General features: G+C 37.3%; 1 protein-coding gene across 5 annotated transcripts in view; it reads left to right on the top strand.

The window, feature by feature from the left end:
* SPOPL (speckle type BTB/POZ protein like) overlaps positions 1 to 17,689 on the top strand; it is a 51,890-nt gene that overhangs the window by 7,792 nt on the left and 26,409 nt on the right. The window contains exon 2 of one of the 5 annotated variants that reach the window (XM_065931466.1): positions 15,297 to 15,369. The exons of the other annotated variants lie outside the window; for them this stretch is intronic. The gene's annotated coding sequence lies outside the window, so the exon portion shown is untranslated. The remainder of the gene's footprint in view (positions 1 to 15,296; positions 15,370 to 17,689) is intronic. 5 annotated transcript variants of the gene reach the window in all.

Consider the following 17,689-nt stretch of genomic DNA (forward strand, 5'->3'; position numbering starts at 1 on the left):
TTTTTAAAAAACTGAAATACTTAAGTGAGCATTTTTTTTTTCCAGTGGGTTTTGTCATACGTTGATATGAATCAGCCATAGAATTACACGTATTCCCCATCCCGATCCCCCCTCCCACCTTCCTCTCTACCCAATTCCTCTGGGTCTTCCCAGTGCACCAGGCCCGAGCACTTGACTCATGCATCCCACCTGGGCTGGTGATCTGTTTAAGTGAGCATTTTTATCAGTGGCATTTGAGAACTGGCTTGAATCAAGTGGTACTGGCGAGGTATCTTGATTTATGCTTTCCTGTTGATTTTATTTTCTCAGATATCTCAATTTCGCTGTTACTTTGTCTGCCGGCCTTTTTCCCACCCCAGATTCTTTATTTCTTCATCAAATTGTATAATGAAACTAGTTATTTTTCCCTAGCAGTATATAATCAGGTGTAGTTCAACGTGGGCCTGCCTGAGAAAGTGACAACTTACTGCAGTGTAAAGATGCCTTTACCTGCAATTTCATCACAGATCATTTTGGGGAAGAAATACGCTTTTTAAAGCCCTTGTACCAGACCTGTGGAGTAATTTAGATATTTCTTCTTATTTACTTAGCACTAACCCATGAGGGTCATAGCGTAGGTTTTTGAAGCATGCTTGCCAGCAATTACCAGATGCACTGTTATTTTATGTACACCAGAGAGAACACTGTCAGTTGCAGTTGTAAAATGCCATCAGTTTCAGACATACTAAAATATATATTTTTAAAAAATAGGTATCTTAGAATTTATGAAATGTGCCATAAGTGCTGTTTAATTTTAAGGTTATCACCCAAGATCATCAACATAACCAACCTCCCAACATCAAGTGAAGTCAGGATAAACTTAGTTTTACTTTACCTCAGAGATCTCTAGGCAGTAAAGCATAGAGGTTAAGAGTACATCCAGTCTGCTTTTTAATAGCTTTCTGAATTTAGGTAGGTTACTTAGCATCTCTGCCTCAGCGGTCTTATCTGTAAAATGGAAAAGATAACAGTATCTACCTTGTAAGAGTTGTTATAAGAACCAAATGAGTTTTATTTCCATTTAAAGTAATGCTTGCCACATAAATTGCTTTGTGTAAATGTTGGTTAATTAAAAACAGTTAATTAAATAAATAAGATTCTTATCCTTAATCTAAGAATAGAGAGATGCTTAAAAGGAAGGGGAAAGGATCTAATATAGTTCATTGTTATTTTGTGCACACAATAGAGATTAAAAGTATTTTTATTAATTTGTCTTTGAAAATCTAATGTATTGGTAAGATTACAGTCGATGATTTTGATACCTAAATTCATAAAAATAATATCACTGTATGAGGGTTCAGTGAAATCAGCTTTCCTTTCTGTTATGACATTTTTAATCAGAACATTGATGTGCTGTGACGGATGTCTTAAAAATAACCCGTTATATACTTGTGATTCCTGTCAACCTCATAAGGAATTCATTCGGAAATATTTTTAAGAGTTTCAGTATTAAAGAACTGTATTTAAGACATCTGGCTTCTGCACTGTGAAATACATGGAGGAAAAGTTTTTATTTTTATATATGAGACAGTTTTTATTTATTTTAAAAGTTTTAACGTATGTGATTTTGTTGCTTCACTTTTTTTTTTGGCTATACCAGATGGCATGTGGGATCCTAGTTCCCTGACCAGGGATCAAACCTGTGCCCCCGTCCCCCCAGCATTGGAAGCACAGTCTTAACCTGTGCACTGCCAGAGAAGTTCCTGTTGCTTCATTTTTTCTTAGGTTTATTTCTTTCTTCTTGGCTGCACTGGGTCTTCCTTCCTGAGCCGAGGCTCTCTCTAGTTGAGGGGCTGCACTCTGTTGCAGCGTACGGGCTTCTCTCTGCACTGGCTTCTCTTGTTGGGGAGCACAGCTCCGGGTGCATGGGGCTCAGTCGTTGCAGCAGCACGCGGGCTTAGTTGCTCCGTGGCATAGGGGATCTTCCTGGGCCAGGGATCGAACTCGTGTCCTGTGCGTTGGCAGGTGGGCTCTCGGCCACTGGACCACTGGGGAAGTTCCTTGTTGCTTCATTTGAGATTTAAAATCTTGTCATTTACCCTGATAGAAAAATAAGCCCTTCCTTTGAGCTTCTTGGTATTTCCCCTTTTCCCACTTTTGCCTTGTTTTTATTTCTTTTAGTTTTACACTCACATCATTCATTTATTTCATAAATTGACCAACTGTTAAATGCTGGGTTCTGTATTTCATTAATAAATTGGAAATAGCCCTTGACCTGGAAGACTCACTATTTGGGATTTATTAATACTGTTTAGTCATTGAGTGCATAATAGGCACAGTACTGAAAACTTGATGTATCCACTCTTTTTGTTTCAATGCTCATAACTACCCTGCTAGGATAGGTCATTTCTTTTCAAATCTTTTCATTAAATAAATGACAGAGCAGAGTGCCCTTTTAGGTGGTGAGGATCAGAGTGTGGTCAAGGCAATGTGGAGAGGAAGAGCTTTGAAGTTAAAATTCTTTTCAGATTAGTGTCGTCTCTCCTTAAAAAGGATTTGTCTCTTGCATTCTATTACTCTAATATAGCCTTCTTTGTTTTAATGTAAAAATGGTTTAGATTAACATGAGGGAGGATTTTTTTTTTTAAGTGTTCTATCCCAGTCTTGGCATGGAGGTGATGTGGCACTGGGAATCAGATTGTGTTATAAATGTTTAGGCATCAAAGTTGCTTATTTATTATATATTGATTTGCTTTTCCAATTCTAGGTAGACTTTTATTGGAATGTAACATACATTCATGAACATTCACGTAACATCGTACAGCAACACACCCTTGTGTATGGCTTCTTAAATCAGTTTTTATGTGATCCGTCAGTATAGTGTATAGTGTGGTAGCTTCTTCATTCTCATTCTATTGTATTCCATCCCGTTGTATGACTGTGTATGTATAAATACTGTAATTTATCCCTTCTACTGTTGGTGAACATCTCAATGGTTTCCAGTTTTGTGTCACAATGCCTAATGCCCCTATAGAATATTTTTGTACGTATCTTTTGCTGCACATGTGCACATAATTGCTGTAGTAGAATTTTTGGACCATATGTGCTTTTGTTCCATTTTGGTTTATATTACCCAGTGTTTCCAAAGTGTCCTTTCAATAGTGAACGAGGGTTCTATTTTCCCACATACTCTGCAACATTTGCTGGATATTGTTTGATTTAGTTAGCTATTCTGGTGGGTGTAAAGTGGTATGGCTAGTTTTTCAAAATATACGTGATTCCTTTCTTCAGGCATACTAACATACCCCTCCCATGTGCATGCCAAAGGAAAATAGAGACTTGTATATTTTCATAAAACTCATCAAATGATTCTGGTTGCCTTGTCAGTTGGTAAGATGCAGAATGTAAAACAAATATAATTTAAGGAAAATAATGCTGTCATGAAAATTGCAGCTTCACTGTATAGTTTACTGACTTTCTGATAAATGGTGCATTTCTGTCTAGCTGTTGCTAAACATGGGAAAGGTTTTAAGATTTTGCAAGCTGGCAAAAAGTTCTGTAGGCCCTTTTATTGAGTTAGTCTGTAGGATTGCCCCAAAGCTCTAATCATGCAATGCTGAAATGCACTTGCTCTTGACTGTCTACCCAGATTGTAGGTTGTGTTCATTCATTATTTTGTGAGGTTTTGCTGCCCTTTAAATAAAGGAAGTACTGGGTACACAGCCAAGCTTACTCAATTTTCAGAACTTGAAAGTTGAGCACATTTTACCAAATGCCCACAGCTTGCTATGTTGTTTTAGACTTAATTTTCTGTTATATGTGAAAATTTTCTTGTGTCACAGAAGACAGTATTGCTACGTTTTTTGTTGTTGTTGTATCAGATTGTATAGCAAATACCAAGGATGTGACAAATATTTTTACCTGTGTATCTTTTTGAGGCTTAGGGTGTGGTAAGTCTCTTCTCATTCCCTAGTGAATATAGACCACGTTAGAATCATACGTAGGGAACCACCATTCCTGTATATTTTGGAAATCATAATTAGTTGTTGATTTCTTCTGTTAAAACACTCATAGAGATTCATAACTGCAGATGAACTCATAGTTTTCCCTTTTTAACATTGTCTTATGCGTTTGTAGAGCTAGTATTTTAATATCTGACCTTATTTCTTAACTGCTACAAAGTACTGTTCCTGGGTAGTGCAGCTCTTTGATTAATACTGATGCTCTACATATTCTTGAGTAGCTACTGATTTGCTAGTCATAAGAATCTTGAAATTATTAGCTTATGGTCAGAAGAGCTCAGATGGCATTCAAGCTGAGATGGTATTCATGTAGTTAAAGTGTTCTCTTGAAGTATAAGAACATCTATTTTGCAAAGCATTTCCTTGAGAGGTCAAGGCTGGTAGGTAGATGGCAATAGCCTCCTTTTATTTAGTCTAGGTTGACCATGTGTTACGTTATTTCAAAAACACTGAATTAAAACCCAGGGTCTCTTAACACTTTGTTCTTCATGGATCAGTTCATTTCTTTCTCTTTCAACTTCTTTCTCTTTCTCTGCCCTCCCCTCCCTTTTTTTTTTTTTTTTTTTTTTTCATCTTTTTTTCCTCTGTAAACTAAGCAGCTATATGAAATGTTTTCCTTTAAGGAGCATTAAGCCATTTTAATGATTATAGACATGCAGGGTATAAAGATATAGACAGTTTCTTTCCCCTAGATTTTATAATGTAAAAGAGTCCCCAAAAGTAGTTCCTCATATCTTTCTCAAGGATGATAGTTTTTCCTAATTTTGTCTAGGTTAGTACTAGTAACTAACAAGATGTCCCAACATCTTGTCTGACTTAACATATATAATGTCTAATTTTTAATGAAACATTATTGTTAACAACTGCTTTAAAATAAGCCTTAGTAGTTTGGTAGAATTTTTATTTCTAGCTGCTGTATTGGTGTGGTCTAGTGATAGGTAAGAGACATGTGTAATAGTGAGGTCTGTCTTAACAGGTCGTAAAATTTTAAGTACTCCTCTCTTTGCCAAACCCATCTCAGATACATTATAACCAGTGACAGTATCAGGGTGGGGCTCTCCATGATTAGAAGTGGGCTGGGACATTAATGATAAGGAGCAACTAACTCCTCTTGGTCTCAGGTGATGGTAAGAGATTTGATGCCTCTGCCTTCATCTCTTTGGGTACCAGCCTGTTGTTCCATGTTCATGTAGCTTGCAAGATTCATGAAATCAGAATGATGGCAGCTGGTATCAGTGGAAAATTGTAGGTCATATAAGCTGAACTCATGATTGAGCGGTCCTGGAACAGAATGGGTAGGCAGCATTTTTTAGTAGAGCTTTGTGTGGTGGTGGAAGGGTTCTATGACCCCCACATTCCATTATTGGTAACCTTTGGTCACTTGCATCTATTGGGCACTGAAAATGAGTCTAGTACCACTGAGGAGCTGAATTTCTAGTTTAAATACTTCGTTATTTGGTAAGATTTTTATTTTGCAATATTTTGTTATTTGGTAAGACTTTTATTAGCGGTTCTACTTGATCTGCTTTAGCCTCTCTGACCTCATCTAGGTTTCTTCAGTGCCTGGCTGATTTAGGTTCTTAATGAATGTTTGCTCAGTTAAATGCTAGATGAACGTGAAATAGTTCCAGTGTCCTGGAATTCTAGAACAAAGAACATTGCTTAGACGCTTTTTAAAAAGTGACTTGAAAGCTAATAAAAGTAAACTACCCTGTTTTGTTTTTGGCCATGCCACTTGGTTTACTTGGTTTACAAATCCCCACTAGGAATTGAGCCCTGGCCATCAGAAGTGAAAGCACAAGAGTCTTAACCACTGGTTCACCAGGCAATTGCCATGTTTTTTACTGTAATTAAATGAGAAGAAGGAGAACTTTGAAGAAAAATGACTTATGATTTTTAAAAAATAATACCTTGTGGAGGCTAAAGCTTTAATCAAATGTTTACTAATAAAAGAGATGAGAGGAAGAGTAGGAAAAGGGAGAGGGAAGGGAGGAAATATAGCATTTATTATGAGTGAATGTTTTAGGACTCAGATGAAACAATGCCTAGGGTTAATGTAAGTGGATCCAGAATTGGAAACTAACTGTGCAGAAACTACTGTAAGTACTTTATAGACCTTATCTCTTAACACTCATTATATTCTTTGTGAGTGAGAAATTATTCCCTTTCTGAGGATGAGAAAGATAAGGGCCAGAATACTTGTTCAAGAGTTATAAAATCTAAAAAAAAATTTTTTTTAATTTGCATTGTATCATGTTCAGATCTTTTCCTATGTGTCCATTTTGATGAGTTTTGACAGGTATATTCACCTATGTAGCAAAACCCAATCAAGATATAGGATCATTTCCATTACTCAGAAAGTTCTCTTGAAGATTATGCAATTTCTCAGAGACACTTTGGGCATCAGTTTATCTTCGTACAGTTACACCTCCACGTTACTTGCGTTAAAAGGGAGGCGGAAGCTGTTGGAGATAAGCAGTGTGAGAGCAGCAGCATTCATAGCCCCTGTAATAGCTGATGAAAAGCCAAATGATAAAGGCTAAAGAAGCAAAAACAGAACCTCCAAAACATATTCAGGCAAATTTAACTGGTCTTCATAGCTCATGAGATTATTACTGCTTTGTAAACTAGTTCTCTTTTTGAATTTTGTATTAGTGCTCATACACATTGAACCCGTTTATTTAGTGCTTTCTGTGTACCAGGCACTATATTAGGTGTTGCCTCTATAGTCCCATTCAATATAGCAGTCATTTGAGATATTACCATTTATTATTCCCAATTTACAAACAAGAAAATTGAGACCCAGAGAACTTAAACATTTGCAGGATTTGTACCCAAGCCTAAAATCAGAAACCAAATTCTTAACCCTGATGGTGTTCTGTGGATCATTCTATAATACTAAATGCTACCTGGTACTTTGATTTTTAGGAGGCAACAAATTATGTGCTGTCTAGCAAATATGTAATACTCTTCCAGTAGTTGACTTCAAATCTAGTCATTATGTCTTTTTCTTAGTATATGCCATCTTATACAATAGGCAGTGGTTATGTAAAGTTGAAAATAGAATCATCTCAAGGAGTTCTGCATGTTTGATGAATTGGAAAACCATAGTATTTCCAATTTAGAATCCTGGATTCAATTTCTGAGTTACTTTTTTGTCTTTTGGGTTTTTGTGTTTTTTTTTTAAACTCTGTGACCTTAGATCATATTACTTCTGTTTTTCAGTTTCTCTGTAGAGAAGTAGCTACTTCATTTAGTTGTTTAAAGGATCAAATGAGATAATATGTGTAAGAGTAAAAGTGTAAGCTATGAAATAAAATCTTATGGATTACTATACTAATAACTACATTTGATTAATTCTGTATGCGAGGCATTGGTTATGAAAGTGCTTAGGTAGTAGCTAAGGAATTATTCATTTTGCTGAAGAAAATGGTATGGGAGTAAAGTGTTTGGTTAGTAAATGTTTTACAGAAGTGGCAATTAAGGTAGACAGATTAAAACACTGTTGGTGCTTAAAGAAGAGATATGGTTAACTTATCTGTCGTTTGTTCATTGAGATAGCTTCTCTCACATTTGAGAAAGAAGTGTTGTTATAATTTGTAAATTAGAGCCCTGATAAAGGCTTTACCTGAAGGGACTTGTGAGATCTAGTTCATATTCTGTCTTTCTTCCTTGTTTCCACAGACCTTAGCTCAGTGCAGAGCACAAGTCAGTGATTGGTGAGGGGCTGAGAGAAATAGACTACAAAGAAACAAATGAATGAGTAAAAACAAAAAAATACTAGGGTAGTGGTCTTGCAGCTTGCCAAACGAGTCATCTCCTGACTGCTAGTTTTGCCCTTTTTTGGTTCACCACAGTTTATATATCACTATAATTTAAAATCTTACTTCATGAAGTTTAATGAACATAGTTATAAAGTGCTATGCTAAGCATTTAAATAAGGCTGATTTTTTAAAATCCCAATACTGTCTTTATAAGATTTCTGGAAATAGCCTCCTTTTAAAAACTGAAATTATGTGCTTCATGTATTTTTAAGGGAATATGGCCATTAATACAGATCTATCTAGGCTTATAATTTTCTTACTGTGCCTTGTATATGTTATTTACTTAAGTAATAAGAAAACAAATGAACTTGTAGCAACTACCATTTCATACAAATCTAGTTGTTTTCAAATGATGATTTTTTTTTTTTTTTTTAATGGTTGCCAAAGATCCAGAGTGTCCTTAATATGTAATGCTACAGGAAAAGCAATCAAGTTTTGAAGTGGTGGGTAGTTTATTTTTTCCCCAAGAAGGTCCTTGCGCTATGAGGAGATCATGTAGTGATACCGAGCACCTCTTAGTCTACAGTGTATGAGTCTTCCTGTACAAGCTTATGGTAAAGCTGGATCAGATTCAGTGATTCTTGCCCTGAATGCTGTGTTTAGGCAGAAGCTCAGTGCTGTGCAGGAGCATGTGTGATCTGAAGCTAAAAGGGGCTCGGGGTAGAATCCAGATCTCTCAACACAGACTCCAGGGCTTTTTTCCATTTTTACCTTTATTAAGATAAGCTATAGTATGTCTGGGGCTTCCCTGGTAGCTCAGGCCGGAAAGCGTCTGCCTGCATTGCAGGAGACCTGGGTTCGATCCCTGGGTTGGGAAGATCCTCTGGAGAAGGAAAGGGCAACCCACTCCAGTATTCTTGCCTGGAGAATTCCATGGACAGAGGAGCCTGGTAAGCTACAGTCCATGGGGTCGCAAAGAGTTGGCCACGACTGAGTGACTTCACTTCACTTCATAGTGTGTTTTTGTCAAGAAATGTTAAATGATTTTTACTTTTAATCCTTTTAAAAAATGTTCAATCAACAGAAATGAATTTTTGTGGGATTACAGTGTGTGCACACAGGGGTTCCTCTTTTTTCTTTTTAAGGAGAACCTTGGTGTTGAATGATAAGACAACAGTAAGCAGAGGTTTTAAATTCCTTCTTGTGTACAAACCTTCCCCAGCAAGTATTAATGACTTTTAGGATTTATCAAATAGAGAAAGAGTTGGTCTTAAAATGTCTATTTTGTCTGTTCTAATTAAGGTTCCATATATGTATAATTAAAATTTCTTCCTTACTGTTGGTGTTAGAAGATGTTATAGATTTCAAAAGAGGTGCCATAACACTGGAGTAAAACCCTGGGACAAAGAAGGTGAAAACCAGCCTAGTCTCTCAGGCTAATACCTAGGTAGAATATTGAGTCTGCCTGTAGCCTGAAGTCTGTGACGACTGAGTCATAAGTGGAGGACAAATGGATAGCTGCAGCAGTGATGATGAGATGAATGCATTATTGGTATTAATAGCTTTCTGGTCTAAGCCTCACACTAGAAATGTGGTCCTCAGTGTGAAATTCCTAGATCAGCAGCATCAGCACCACCCGAGACTTGTTAGAAACATAAATTCTGGGGCCTGACCCAGACCCACTAAATCATTAACCCTGGGACTGGGACTCAATATTCTGCTTTAACAAGTCTTCCAGGTGATTCTCATGCACAATTAAATTTGAGAATCACTGCCCTAGAGAAATATAAAGCTGTGAGTCTACCATTTGTAATTTCGTAAGAGGCTGGAACTACTTATTTGGGCCATATTGAGTTACAGAGAGTCTGCTTTTGATTTACAGAAACTTCAAATTACCAAATTCTAAAGAAAAGTCACCTTTTATTTTGGGCAGAGAGTTCAGACTGTAAACAACTGCTTCACTTAGGCCTCTATTGATAGCCAAAATAGGAAAAAGTTAAAGCCCAGGTAAAGTTGACGATGGGGCTTTCCTGGTAGTTCAGATGGTAAAGAATCTGCCTGCAATGCAGGAAACCTGGGGTTTGATCCTTGGATCGAGAGGATCCCTGGAGAAGGAAACGGCTGCCCACTCCAGTGTTCTTGCCAGGAAAACTCCATAGACAGAGCCTGGCAGGCTACAGTCCATGGGGTCACAAAGAATCAGACATGACTGAGCAACTAACACAACAACAACAAAGTAGACTATAAAGTAAAAGGAAGTATTTGCTCAACCCCTGTGGTGGGGAAAGGCAGGGAGTAAGGCCCTGTGTGATTTCATCATCATGAGCTGTAACTCCTGGACGCCAGCACCCTCCTCCCGCTCTCCCAGCTCTTTCCTCTATATGGTATATATAATCAGGACAAAAGAATGGTCTTTCCACCCTTAGCCAGCTTTTTTTTCTCTTGAGGGTTCAGAATATTTCCATTGCAGTACCCTTCATCACCCCCTGCACCTGTTCCCCAAAGACTGTTACCAGTACCTGTGTCTAGGTGTGAGGCCACTGAGTCTAATCACGCTCCTGAGAGTCACAGCTGTTTCTGTTTCAAAGAGAAGCCTTTCTCTCCGTGTTATATACACTTTAGTGAACTTGAGTAAATGTGAAATAAACTGGTTTAAGTGATTAGAGCTACAAGATGGCTATTCTCTTTTTGTATCTAGGTTTGAGTTAGCTATTCCATTAATTCCTCAGACCACTTAATTAGTCCCTTCCTTCTTTTTAAAAAATAAACTCTAGGCCTTGCACTGCAGAAATGAAGAGAAAAATCTTCATGGAGATCATAGTTTAGGTAAAACCAAAACTGTGCACATAAAACTCAGGCATAAAAAACAATAAATGAAGAGGGGTGCATGATGGAGGTGGTAGGTATATTTAATGTGAGCTGACTATAACAAAATGTGGTCCACTGGAGAAGGGAATGGCAAACCACTTCAGTATTCTTCCCTTGAAAACACCATGAACAGTATGAAAAAGCAAAAAGATAGGACACTGAAAGATGAACTCCCCAGGTCAGTAGGTGCCCAATATGCTACTGGAGATCAGTGGAGAAATAACTCCAGAAAGAATGAAGAGATGGAGCCAAAGCAAAAACAACACCCAGTTGTGGATATGACCCGTAATGGAAGCCAGGTTCGGTGCTGTAAAGAGCAATATTGCATAGGAACCTGGAGTGTTAGGTCCATGAAACAAGGCAAATGGGAAGTGGTCAAACAGGAGATGATGGCAAGAGTGAACATCGACATTCTAGGAATAAAAGCAAACTAAAATGGACTGGAATGAGTGAATTTAACTCAGATGACGATTATATCTATTACTGTGGGCAGGAATCCCTTAGAAGAAATGGAGTAGCCATCATAGTCAACAAAAGGATTCGAAATGCAGTGCTTGGATGCAGTCTCAAAAACGACAGAATGATCTTTGTTCGTTTTCAAGGCAAACCATTCAGTTTCACGGTAATCCAAGTCTGTGCCCTGACCAGTAATACTGAAGAAGCTGAACGGTTCTGTGAAGATCTGTAAGACCTTTTAGAAGTAACATCTAAAATAGATGTCCTTTTCAGCAAAAGTAGGAAGTCAAGAAACACCTGGAGTACCAGGCAAACTTGGCCGTGGAGTACAGAATGAAGCAGGGCAAAGGCTAATAAGAGTTCTTCCAAGAGAACACAATGGTCATAGCAAACACCCTCTTCCAACAACGACATTGCCAGATGGTCAACACCGAAATCATATGGATTATATTCTTTGAAGCCAAAGATGGAGAAGCTCTATACAGTCAGCAAAAACAAGACCAGGAGCTGACTCTGGCTCAGATCATGAACTCCTTCTTGCCAAATTCAGACGTAAATTGAAGAAAGTAGGGAAAACCACTAGACCATTCAGGTATGACCTAAATCAAATCCCTTACAATTATACAGTGGAAGTGAGAAATAGATTTAAGGGACTAGATCTGATAGAGCGCCTGATGAACTATGGACGGAGGTTCATGACATTGTACAGGAGACAGTGATCAAGGCCGTCCCCTAAGAAAAAGAAATGCAAAAAAGCAAAATGGCTGTCTGAAGAGGCCTTACAAATAGCTGTGAAAGAAGAAAAGCCAGAAGCAAAGGAGAAAAGGAAAGATATACCCATTTGAATGCAGAGTTCCAAAGAATAATAGCAAGGAGAGGTAAGAAAGTCTTCCTCAGTAATCAGTGCAAAGAAATAGAGGAAAACAATAGAATGGGAAAGACTAGAGATCTCTTCAAGAAAATTAGAGATACCAAGGGAACATTTCATGCAAAGATGGACTCAATAAAGGACAGAAATGGTATGGACCTAACAGAAGCAGAAGATGTTAAGAGGTGGCAAGAATACACAGAAGACCTGTACAAAAAAGATCTTCACAACTCAGATAATCATGATGGTATGATCACTCACCCAGAGCCAGACATCCTGGAATGTGAAGTCAAGTGGGACTTAGGAAGCATCACTATAAACAAAGCTAGTGGAGGTGATGGAATTCCAGTTGAGCTGTTTCAAATCCTGAAAGATGATGCTGTGAAAGTGCTGTACTCAATATGCCAGCAAATTTGGAAGACTCAGCAGTGGCCACAGGACTGGAAAGGTCAGTTTTCATTCCAATCCCAAAGCAATGCAGTCCCAGAGAATGCTCAAACTACCGCACAGTTGCACTCATCCCACATGCTAGTAAAGTAATGCTCAAAATTCTCCAAGCTAGGCTTCCGCAAATACGTGAACCATGAACTTCCAGATGTTCAAGCTGGTTTTAGAAAAGGCAGAGGAACCAGAGATCAAATTGCCAACATCCGTTGGATCATCGAAAAAGCATGAGCGTTCCAGAAAAACATCTGTTTCTACTTTATTGGCTATGCCAAAGCCTTTGACTGTGTGGATCATCACAAACTGGAAAATTCTGGAAGAGATGGGAATACCAGACCACCTGACCTGCCTTCTGAGCAACCTGTATGCAGGTCAGGAAGCAACAGTTAGAACTGGACATGGAACAACAGACTGGTTCCAAATAGGAAAAGGAGTACGTCAAGGCTGTATATTGTCACCCTGCTTATTTAACTTATATGCAGAGTACATCATGTGACATGCCAGGCTGGATGAAGCACAAGCTGGAATGAAGATTGCCAGGAGAAATATCAATAATTTCAGATATGCAGATGACACCACCCTTATGGTAGAAAGTGAAGAAGAACCAAAGAGCCTCTTGATGAAAGTGGAAGAGGAGAGTGAAAAAGTTGGCTTAAAGCTCAACATTCAGGAAAGTAAGATCATGGCATCCAGTCCCAGCACTTCATGGCGAATAGATGGGAAACAGTGGCAGACTTAATTTTTTGGGCTCCAAAATCACTACAGATGGTGACTGCATCCATGAAATTAAAAGATGCTTACTCCTTGGATGAACAGTTACGACCAACCTAGGTAGCATGTTAAAAAGCAGAGACATTGCTTTGCCAACCAAGGTCTCTCTAGTCCAGGCTATGGTTTTTCCAGTAGTCATATATGGATGTGAGAGTTGGACCATAAAGAAAGCTGAGTGTGGAGCCCTTGCGCTCTTTCCTTAATTAAAAAAAAAAAAAAGAAAGCTGAGTGCTTAAGAATCGGTGCTTTTGGACTGTGGTGTTGGAGAAGACTCTTGAGAGTCCCTTGGACTGCACGGAGATCCAGCCTGTCTATCCTAAAGGAAATGAGTCCTGAATATTCATTTGAAGGACTGATGTTGAAGCTGAAACTCCAATACTTTGGCCACGTGATGTGAAGGACTGACTCATTTGAAAAGACCCTGATGCTGGGAAAGATTGAAGGCAGGAGGAGAAAGGGATGGCAGATGCTGAGATGGTTGGATGGCATCACCTCTTCAATGGACATGAGTCTGAGTGAACTGTGGGAGTTGTTGATGGATAGGGAGGCCTGGCATGCTGCAGTCCATGGGGTCTCAAAGAGTAGTATACCACTGGGAGAGTGAACTGAACTGACTATGGCAAACCAATTTCAGTTTTCTAAATGCGCATATCATGTTAAATACTCCCCCCCCCCCAGCTATAATACTTCTTAAAAGTAAAGGTCATGATTATATTGAGGTTCATTTTACATTAAGAGTAAAAAGAATAGGAAGCTACCTTCCCACTCCCAGTTTCACTTCCTACTGTGCCTGCTTTTGGTCTAGGCAGTGTTGCCTACCTCCCTCTCTTCAGTCTTTCAATCATTATTCATTGTTAGTTTTACATCATCAAGGTGTTTGCATTTTTTTCTATAACTGTAATTTCTCTTACTTTATTTACAGGCCAGTTCTAAAAATTTTAAACCCAAGTATTTATAATGTGATAATATAAATATTTACTGTGGAACACAGTTGAATGGCCTTTCAGAATGAAATGAAATCCTGTATACAATGGAAAATTTTCTGAATATCAAATTCTAGTGGATTCTCCTAGTTTTGTTGTTTTTTTTTCTTTTTCATTTTCTTTCTCTTCCAAGACCTATTCAATTCTATTGTCTTTTCAGTCTCTTGATTTTTTTCTTTAGATTCCTTTTTCGTTTGGTTAGCGCTGTGATCTTCAAAAGAAGCATCCACATAAAGGGATTTCACAAGATCATTTTAGGAGGTATCAAGTATATTAAGAATTAAATTATTTGATTTTTTTCTAATTATTTTTAATTCTATATGCTTTGTACATAAATATATTAGTATAATAATATGTTAATTTAGAAATAGACATGTGTGCTGAGAGCATATGTTTTTTTTTTTACTCACCAAATCATGTCATACAAAAATGTTTGGAGTTCATTGGGTAATTTTAAAAATAGAATGGCAAACTTCAAGTATTTGCTGTCTGAAAATGTGCTTTATTCAGCTTGTGAGTGATGGCTACACTTCACTGCAGTGGCTTCTCCTGTCCCAGAGCACAGGCTCTAGGCACATGGGCTCAGTGGTTGTAGTTTGCAGGCCCTGGGGCATAGGCTCAGTAGGTACGGCACACAGGCTTTTGCCAAGTATCATGTGGAATCCTCTCAGACCAGGGATCTAACCTAATTCCCCTGCTTTGACAGATGGATTCTAAACCACTGGACCACCAGGGAAGCCCTATTTCTGTGTTTATCCCCTTGAGGAGCACGTGTTGGGTCTCCTGTTGCAATATTGGATCTCTTCTCTCTGATCTCCAGCTTCCTAACTTCTCTTATTTCCTGTATTCTTTGCGGTTTTAGTTTGTCTGTTCAAGAGTAGTCTTTATCAAGAGTAGTTTCCGTCAATTGTAACATTTTATTGTTTATCTTGCCCATTGAATTTATTTTATCATTTACATTTTTAATTAACAAGAATTATTGTTTTCTGCTCAGTTTTTCAAAGACGCTTATTCTTGTTTTATTTAAGCGTACCATTCTGTCTCCTAAATTATCTCCATTTCTACCATGGTTATTTTGTTTTATTATCTACCTTGAACGTCTCAAAATTTCTGATCTACCAATATCATCCTTATTTTCCAGTCCTGTTATGACTTCATTGTTTTGTAAAAATTTGATTTCATCTCATTGGAATGGTGGGAAATAAAAGAGACAGGTAAGTGTGCTCACTTCACTGCCTTGAACTGTGCACTGTTTTCAGAGTTCCATTTTGGCTGTAGTAGATGATCCAGATGTCTAGAAATTAGAAAGTTGATAAGAAGGCCATTTATGTATCATATGAGTTTGGAAGAGAGTATGAATCACCTTTGCTTTGTCTTTTCATTTGTTTAGTTTTGTATGTGTGTGTGTTTTCTGTTAGTAACATGCTGGAAAGGTTGTCTATAGGAATTTAGTATAAACTTAGGCTTGAATCCAGGCAGCCAGGCAGGCATTGCCAAATTTTAGCATTATAATCCTGGGCAAATTATGTAAACCTTTTTGTACTCTGTTTTACTCGCCCATAACATTGACAGAAGCAGTGATTACCCTCCTCATAGAGTTATTTTGGGAGTCATATTAGGCAAATACTTAAGCCTGGCATATATCAAGAGAAAGCCTTTACAAAATATTTATTCTTGATATTATTAGATATTATTATTATTCAGGAAAAAGTTACACATTTTAGATAGCCCTTTCTACAAAGTTGGCTAATGAAGTGGATTATTATAAAGTAAATTTTCACAATGATTCTCTGTATAATACTGAAAATGCATTTGCAGAGAAAACTTCCTCTGATCCATGAGCTATTCCCTCTTAGTAAGCACCTACTGGAGTAGTAGTAGGATCTTAACATGATTAGGCACATAGGGAGCTAATAATTAAACATTCAACTAATTGTATCATTTTTCTGTGTGTATACTTCTCTAAAGCCATAATAAAAATGTATATTCTTCTGGTCTTCTTGACTATGTTGATAATTCCACTTCCTTCCCTACTCCCAAACTGTTTAAGTTGTCCAAAAACCCAGCTTCTTATTGTGACTTACATGAATCCCCTTTATCATTGACTTGTCTGTTTTCTAAACTACAAACCTTGATATCATCCATAATTCCTCAAAACCTTATCACTTATACCTCTGCTCTTCTGACTTCTTAAATCTTAAGTTAGGTTTGCCTGTTTAAAGCTTAGAATGGATTTATACAACATGTTTGACTTTTTTGGCTTAACTTTAGGAGATTCATGAGATTGATTCAGGCTGCATGTTGTAATAGTTCATTCTCATTGCTGTATAATATTTCACTATATGAATGTACCACAGTTTATCCATTCTATTACTTATGAACATTTGGGTAGTTTCAGCTTTTGACAGTCACAAGTGTTTTATTGCTTTGTCTGTATTTATATCTAGGGCCAATCTATAAACTGTCCTGTACATATATTTTGAAGAACATGTGAGTGTATGCTTTTGGCTGTGTACCTAGGAGTGGACTTGATGAGTTTCAAGGTATTTAGTTATTTAGCTTTAATATTTCAGTTTTCCAAAGTAGCCACTAAGTAAAAACAGGACTATATATGGTTTTTTCTTTCACATTGTATGTCAGTTTTTAGGAAGTGATGTTCTTCAGGTGATTCTCTCATTTTATTTAAATTATCAACTAAGTTGGTAGTTAAGTTGGTGTAACATTTTCATGATATCTTCATTATCTTTTAGAGCATTATTTTTAGTGTTGTAAATTTGGTTCTGCCTCTTTTGTTGGTTAGTCTAACTAAAGTTGTCAATGTTATTATTTTCTTCTAAGACCCAGCTTTTGGCTTTGTATTTTTTTCTCTTGTACTTTTTTCCCTAAGTCACTGGTTCCTGTTTATACCTCTGTCATTCCTTCTACATTCTTTGGGTTTTTACTTACTTTTTTGTAGCGTTTTTAGATAGAAGCTTAAGTCATTGATTTGCAGCCTGCCTTTTCTGATATGTGCACAAAAGGTATAAATTTCCTGAGTATTATAGCTACATCTTTAGAAAGTTTGGACATTTCTTATCGTTAATATTCAGTTCAAAATGTTTTCTAATTCTCATTGTGATTTCTTTCTTAACCCATAAATTTAGAAAAGTTTTTTAAATTTTTAGAGATGTAGGTATTTTCTAGTTATCTTTGCCTTACTGATTTTTAACTTAATCCCACTGCAGTTAAGGTTTATACTCTCAATGATTTCATTGACCAGTATTTGCAAGACTTTCTTTATCCTGCAGTAATATGGTCAGTTTTGGTAAATGTTTCCTATGCTATTGAAAGTAAATTTCATTCTTTTGCTGTTGAGTGTTATGTCTTGCTCCTTGCCTTTTGCCTTTTTCCATCCCTTCCACCCTTCATATATATATATATATATATTTATGTTTACATATGTATTTATGTCATTAAGATTGTTCTTTCAGAAGTGAATTAAAGTCTCCCACTGTGATTATTTTTGAATCAATCATACTGCATACAGACAATTTA

Source organism: Muntiacus reevesi, chromosome 3 (assembly GCF_963930625.1).
Source record: "Muntiacus reevesi chromosome 3, mMunRee1.1, whole genome shotgun sequence".
Classification (NCBI taxonomy): Eukaryota; Metazoa; Chordata; class Mammalia; order Artiodactyla; family Cervidae; genus Muntiacus; species Muntiacus reevesi.